At 39.6% G+C, this 6,967-nt stretch overlaps 1 protein-coding gene and 1 long non-coding RNA gene across 6 annotated transcripts in view; one reads left to right on the top strand and one right to left on the bottom strand.

Annotated features, from left to right (window-relative positions):
• LOC111820309 (uncharacterized) overlaps positions 1-642 on the bottom strand; it is a 17,336-nt gene extending 16,694 nt beyond the window's left edge. For both annotated transcript variants that reach the window (XR_002823874.1, XR_002823869.1), the window contains exon 1: positions 626-642. This is a non-coding gene — a long non-coding RNA (uncharacterized LOC111820309). The remainder of the gene's footprint in view (positions 1-625) is intronic.
• Positions 1-6,967, top strand: part of L3MBTL3 (L3MBTL histone methyl-lysine binding protein 3) — a 123,392-nt gene that overhangs the window by 1,517 nt on the left and 114,908 nt on the right. For 2 of the 4 annotated variants that reach the window (XM_023730223.1, XM_023730205.1), the window contains exons 1-2: positions 465-650; positions 2,142-2,215. The gene's annotated coding sequence lies outside the window, so the exon portion shown is untranslated. Of the gene's footprint in view, positions 1-464; positions 651-762; positions 2,216-6,967 lie in introns of those variants that run through there. The other 2 variants (XM_023730215.1, XM_004368927.3) reach the window with 2 other exon arrangements.

Genomic DNA, 6,967 nt, shown 5'->3' with positions numbered 1-6,967 from the left:
CGGCCGCGCCAGGGCGGCGGGCTGGGGCGGTGGGGGGGACGCGGGGCGGCTTTTCCTGCAACTTGTTTACGCCTTTCTTATATTGGGGAGGCAAAGAGGGGTTCGAGCAGGGGCCACCGCCCGCCTCACGCCGCGTGCGTGTGCAATCCCGGAATAATGGTCTTTGCACACTCGCGTCCTGGGCCCGGCGGGCCGTCCTCGCGCCGCGGCGGCCAGGCGGGGGAAGTAGAGGCCCGCGGGGGTGGGGATCGGGAAGCGCAGGAGCCGGGGCATCCGCCGCGCGCCCCGCGAGCTGGGGTTAAGGTGGGGGAGAAGGAGGAAAACTTGTGAGCCCTGGAGGGGTGGGGGCACGGTGACATGGGCGGGAGGAGGGCGCAACTTTTGTGCTGGTGGTAAAACTTTAATTACCTTGAAAGAAAAAAGGCCCAATGATTTTTTTTTCCTCCCCCCGCCCCCCTCGTCAAAGCTCGGCCCACAGCGCGACCGTGAGAGAAAGTTTAAAAGCGGGCGGTTTCCTCCCTGCTTTCCCCTCGGAGGGTTAGAGGTGTCGGTTTGTCCGTCTGCGCTCCGAAGGAGGTAGGGGTAACGAGCCACCCACCAGGGTCGCGAGGACGGTGGCACTTACCCCACCCTGCCACGGGGAGACGAAGGTAAACGTCGCTTCGATTTTCCTTTTCCTCCCCCTCCCCGCCGACTTTTTGAGGGGACCCGAAAAACGGAGTCTCTTTCCTTATGCAACTTCCTCGGGCGCAGTGAGCACGGCCTTTCCCCCTCTCTGCATCCCTTGGCCCGCTCCTTTTACCACCTCGGCTCTAACGCAAGAAACATGTATTAGAGATCACTCTAAGTGTACAGAAATAAAAATATATTTTTAATTGTTTTAAGGGAAAATTAGATGAGAAAGGAATTTTTGCGGGGGGGAGCGGCTGGGGCTAGTGCGTCGAATTTTAATTTTGATTTTCCTTTAGCATTGTTTGTTATGTCTTTATTGGTTTTGGAAGCTCGAGAGCCTCTGTGCTACCTATCTCGGTCGCGTGGATTTTTGCGCAAGTTTTTTGAAAAACACTGACTCCAGTAGAGAGCATTTCTCCGTAAAGTTTCAAGTGCAGCAAAATAGCGAACGTGCAAAACTGGCCAAGGGGAGACCTCTAGTGGTTAAACGCATCTTTAAGTTCGGAAGGCCGAGAGCAAAGTTTGGCCTGTACTTGTAGCTACGTAGTCCATTCAGACGTGGAAGTAATTAGACGACGTGAGCGAGCAGCCAGATGTTGTGTGAAAGGATGCTGATCGGGAATAGAAAGTTTTAGTAAATCTAAGAGCAATGAGTACGGAGGACTCAGACTGTGTAACTTCTATCCATCATTAGTTGTATGCAAAACCACTTTGCTTTTATTCTGGTATTTGAGGTTGGTCATCCTTTAGATTAGGAACAGTTGTTTTTATATTTGTGATTGTCTGTACGACGGCAGACTGGTATATCTTTGATCATGAGTCAGTGGATAATTTCTTTTCGAATGTTAAAATTACAAAGTGCGATGTTTGTTTCAAACTTATAAAAATGAAAAAGGCCTTTGGTTGAAATTTGCATTTCAATGAGCTATCATTTTATTCTCTAATAAATGTAACTTAAGGTTAATATGGAGTTTCTTAACTGTATAGCTGTAGGAATAGATTTAGTGTATGTAGTCCCTTTTGGTTCTAAGAGCCAGTTATTTTGTTTCACTGATTAAGAAACTGTTTCTGAATACTTTGTATGATTCATGATTTAAACACTTAAATACATGGGCAAAAACTGCTTACATGATATCTATTTTGCCAGTGTGTATTCTGTAAAATATCTTTTAATTTTAAAGGTAAAAACAATAAAGGACATTAAAGTTGAGTCAAATGATCCCTCTTTCACCTGTTTATCCCTCAATTGGAGAGACTTTATTGGAGGAGTTTAGAATGTGGGAATGATTAAAATCCGTTTCACCTCATCCCAGACTAGTTTCTTTTATTTTAATATATGGTATGGTGTGAAATTATGCATAAGTGACTCTAAATTTAAGCTATTATCTTGTGTGGATTGTGGATTCGAAGGCTTCTTTTTTGACAGAAGTGCTTTAATTTTACCTTTCCTCTCTTTAAATCAATGCTAGACCTTCAGAAGAGAACTTGGGGGTGGACAGCATTCATAAAGGCCACCAGAGTTTTCTGTTTTCAAGGCCACAAGGTAAGATTTATTGGTTGAAACAAATTGCTTGATATACCTGCAAATATCAAAGGCTGCATTTGAGGATCAGGAAGAAAAGTGTGGGACAAAGTTGGGAAAGAAAAAAAACTCTGTTTTGAGGGTGGTGATTTGAATGCATGAAAGTATTGACCCTCAAGTATGATTGAGGCTTGAATAAAGCATCTAGAAAAATTACTAGATTGTCCTGGATAATCTTTGGATCGGCACTTCTTGCCAGATTCTAAGTTAGCATTTCAGTTGCGTCTGTTTTCTACTGAAAGTAAATTTTTTATTCCTTGGAATTGAAAAAGTGGGAAAGATGGAACAAAAGTGATTGTAAATTAATTTGACAGTTATATTAAAAAATAAACAAAAAAACTAAACCTATTGCTGTCAAGTTGATTCCAACTCATAGCAACTCTATAGGACAGAGTAGAACTGACCCATAGGGTTTCCAAGGAGCACCTGGTGGATTCAAACTGCCAACCTTTTGGTTAGTAGCTGTAGCTCTTAACCACTACACCACCTGGGTTTCCAACAGTTACATAGGTACACAGAAATACCATTGAAGATTCTGGAACTTTAAATGTCTTTGGGGCCCAGTAGCAAAATTATGTAGGTGAAACTTATAATGATGAGAGCTTTTGGGTATTTAAGTGAATTAACTCCTGTGACTTCAATCCAAGGTCAGCTGACTTGTACCAAATATCACGTCATAGTGTTATAGTGAGGTTCCGGGATGTTAGTATGGACTTGTCAACTTGAATGCATCTCCACAGGGAATACTGCTATTGTTCATTAAGTTCCAATAAAGTAACTTTGGAGGGTGCTGGCTTGTCTTCAATAATCCAGGACCTACTACCAGGATGAAAGTCATTCTCAGGCAGAAGGGAGAGACATCTCTGAGACAGAGCACATAAATACGTTTGTGTCATGCTAGTGCTGGTATTTTTTACTATTTATACCTTTGGGTTTTTTTTCTTTGTTTCTCTTTAATCCTTCCTCCTTTAGTGCCTTTTTTCATTTTCCTTCTTTGCCTGTCTGGAGTTCTAAAGGGATTGCTGATTCTTGTTTGAATAAAACAAAAGAAAATAAAAATTAACCTTACCGTTTATGAGGAGGACTAATAATCCTGACTGCGCCACCTTGTAATCAGGAAAGGTGTGGTCTAGAAATCAAAACTAAATAATTGCAGGAATAAAAATGATTGTTAGGAGAAGTTTATTTTCATTTTCTGTTTGTGGATCATCTTGAACAGTGTATTTAGCAAATTAAGTAGATATGGTGTTCCTGTAGATGATACAGCAGAGACAATGGGAGAGGAACATCATGCAGATGGAATAGATTTCGAAGAGTAAAATGCATTTCCTAGGATGTCGAGTTCCTTCTTTAGACATGCTGAGTTGAAGGCTGTGGGTTATTTTTCTTCATTTGGAGGGTCGTTATGGATATGGAATAAATGTTAGACTAAAAAGCAGAAGACTGAATTTAGTCACTAGATGTGTTATCTTGTGTAAGTTATTTCATCTCTTTCAGCTGAGATTTCCCCATCTGGAAAATGGGAGCAACAATACTTGCCTTGCTTCTTTTGTTAAAAGGGTCAAGTAAAATAATATTTGAGAACTATCAAGAGTTACTCAAATGTTTGGTGGTTATATTACCGTTTTTACCTTAGCCAGGCTTTGCGGAAGACAAAAGATAGGTTGTCGAGGGCCACATGTAGTGATTTAATTCCTGGCTAAAATTGTGAGATAGGTTTCTGGTGTATATATTATATGGACTTATCAAAACGCTTTCAGGAAATATTTCTTTTCTTAAGGAAGAAAGTAGTTTATCGTTTACAGTATTGATTCCTTGAGGAAATAGACCATGTGTTACCATGGTCCTGGATGCAAAACCCTACATTTATTTATCCCAAACTCGTCATTTAATAAGTAGAAGGAGAGAAGGAGTAAATCAAATAAATACTTCAATTTAAAATGATGCCTAATTGTGGAAATAGTAGGATAATGAAAATAGAAGGATTGGTGTGAGGGGAATTCATACACTGTAATTAATATTTTAGTCGTGTGAGCCTGCTGGGAGATGAGCATGAAAAAAATAGGTAACTGGGGTAGTAAAAATTTAAACTATAGAGGCCAGAGAAATGACTCCTGGGAATGACTATGGATTTTAGGCAAAGGCCCACGTAGGGCTTTTTTTTTTTTTCTGTATGTTTCCTAGACCTTTTCGCTACTTTATTTTAATTATAGCCAATGATCTATAATCTATAATTAAAAAATCACAAATTCTCTCTGTTATTTTCAATCTGATGATACTTAACCCAACAAAATAAACCCTGTCAAGTTTCAGTTTTATTTTATCTCTCTTCTCTTGTAGATTATCTGTTCAATGTTGTAAGAATCCAAAAACTCAATAGTTGAGGGAAGGAAATATGTGCTCTGCTTAATTAGTCCCTGAGTAATTGAGAGTTGGCTCTCACTAGTTTGTTTGGTAGTTTATTTCTAATAATTATATACTGCAAACAGGGCTGTTTATAGTAGATGCAGTTAGTATGCCAAATTTACAAGAGAAGTTATTTTATGTGATACGGGACAAGGGCACTCTTGGGGCCCTAGGATGGGTAACCTGTGTGACCTCTTCAGCAATGTTTCTGCTATTTACTTAACCAGTTTTCATTGAGCTCCTGCAGTGCTGAACACTAAAAGACTAGGTCTTTGCCTTTGAGGAGTTCGCTAAACCCTTACCCCAGGAGTACACATAACTCTGAACTCTGCTAATAATCGTGTAACAGTTGCATGTTGTACCAGTAGAAAAGGATAAGGGCTCTGACACTCTTTGGAGCCAGTGAGCCAGGAAACATGGATTTTTGGGTTAACCGATGAAGGACCATGGCATATAATTATATATCCGTAGCATAATTGATCATATTCCTTTTTTAATACTTAGCTTTCGGAAATGAATAAGGAGCTGTTCACCCACTGTCACGAAGTGCCTGATTGTATATCTAGGGAGGGTGATGGGTTGGGGTTGATTCTTTCTTTGGCCTGTATGTTCACAAGGTGATATTCTGGTGAAAATCTGATCTACCACTAATCCCGACTTGATACAAGCAACGAACTCATTCCTCAAAAGGATTTGGGGTTATTATGATGTAGGTGGAGCTACTGTACTTAGAACACTTTAATTTTTTTTTAATTTTTTATTGTACATCAGGTGAAAGTTTACAGAGCATGTTAGGCTTTACATTTGATAGTTTGTACATAAAGTGTTCCAGAGAATCATTTAACGTTTATGTTTGTATGTGTGTTTGTTTATGTATGATATCTTGAAGTTCTGGATCAAGAGAAGGTACATTTTGTAAAAAGGCTTCATTGTCTAAAGGGAATATTCTCCAGTTATCTATTGTGTTAAGTGAAATTATTTCACTGACACATGCAGATGTGAGTCAATAGTGGCAGATTATGGACTAGTTTGTATTAATTGTGGTAGCTACGCAGCAAGTGGATGGGTATAAAGTAAAACACCAGGAAAGGGTACCCTTGAAATATGACTAAGTTTGATTTATAAAGTCAAGTTGAGAAAGATCCCTTTGGAAGTCCCCATTTAGGAGACAGTGTTTTTTGGAGGTAAGAACAAGGACCTTTGAGTGGAACTTGAATAAAGCTGGGTCATTTTGGAAGAGGGACTTTTTCCTGATGATCCTCAGTTTCTTCCTGGGATGTGGACATGGAATTACTGATTTGGAGAGTGATTGTGAGGATTTCATGTGTATTGTATGTAGTATGTAAAATGCTTTCTGTATTGTTGTTCTTTGTCCCATTTATACTGCAAGATAGTTTTGCCTTGTGTTCATTCAACAAGTATTTTTTTTCTAGAAGAGATACTGAGCATCTGTTTTGTGTAGGTTTCTCTTGGGAAATGCTTCATGTAGTCCACACTTAGAACAGGTTTGAATGAATTAATGTATTGGGCTACAAAGAAATAAAGGAGCAGTCCTTGGCCTCATGTATTCACAATCTAATTAGTGGTAAGTAACAAAACAAAACCATCATTAAATGGGAGTGAATGGTAGAGATAAATGTAGTAGGTACCAGTGGTACAGCTGGATGTGGTGGTAAAACATGCTCAGGTAATAGAGACTTGGGAGACATGGTGCCCTCTGCAAAGCACTATAAAGTGTTTATATATTAGCTATTGTAGGAAACCCTGGTGGTGTAGTGGTTAAGTGCTATGGCTGCTAACCAATAGGTGGGCAGTTCGAATCCACAGTGCAGTTCTTAGAAACTATGGGGCAGTTCTGCTCTGTCCTATAGGGTCACTGTGAGTCTGAATAGACTTTATGGCAACCAGTTTGTTTGTTTTGGATATAGTATATTGAGTGTCATTTGAATATTAAGCATTAAGCTATATTCATTCATTCATTCATTATATTCATTCATTCAACCAGTACTTACTGAGTGCCTTCTGTCCAGGTAGTGTTCTAGGCACTGAGTATTATCTCTAATGTTCTCACTAACCTTGAGCATTTGGTATTATTATTTCTCTAGTAGCGTAAATTGGTGCTCGGAAATGCTAAGTAATTTGTCTGACGTCATATCATGCAGTTCAAAAGAGGTGGAACCAGGGAAAATGATGCTAATTTTTTTTTTTTTTTTTTAATATTTTATTGTACTTCAGGTGAAGGCTTACAGAACAGATAGTTTCTCATGTAAGAGTAACACACATGCTGTTTTATGACATTGGTTAACA

The sequence above is a fragment of the Trichechus manatus genome, unplaced genomic scaffold (assembly GCF_000243295.1).
Source record: "Trichechus manatus latirostris isolate Lorelei unplaced genomic scaffold, TriManLat1.0 scaffold00002, whole genome shotgun sequence".
In the NCBI taxonomy this organism is placed as follows: Eukaryota; Metazoa; Chordata; class Mammalia; order Sirenia; family Trichechidae; genus Trichechus; species Trichechus manatus.
This window is presented reverse-complemented; position numbering and strand designations above follow the sequence as displayed.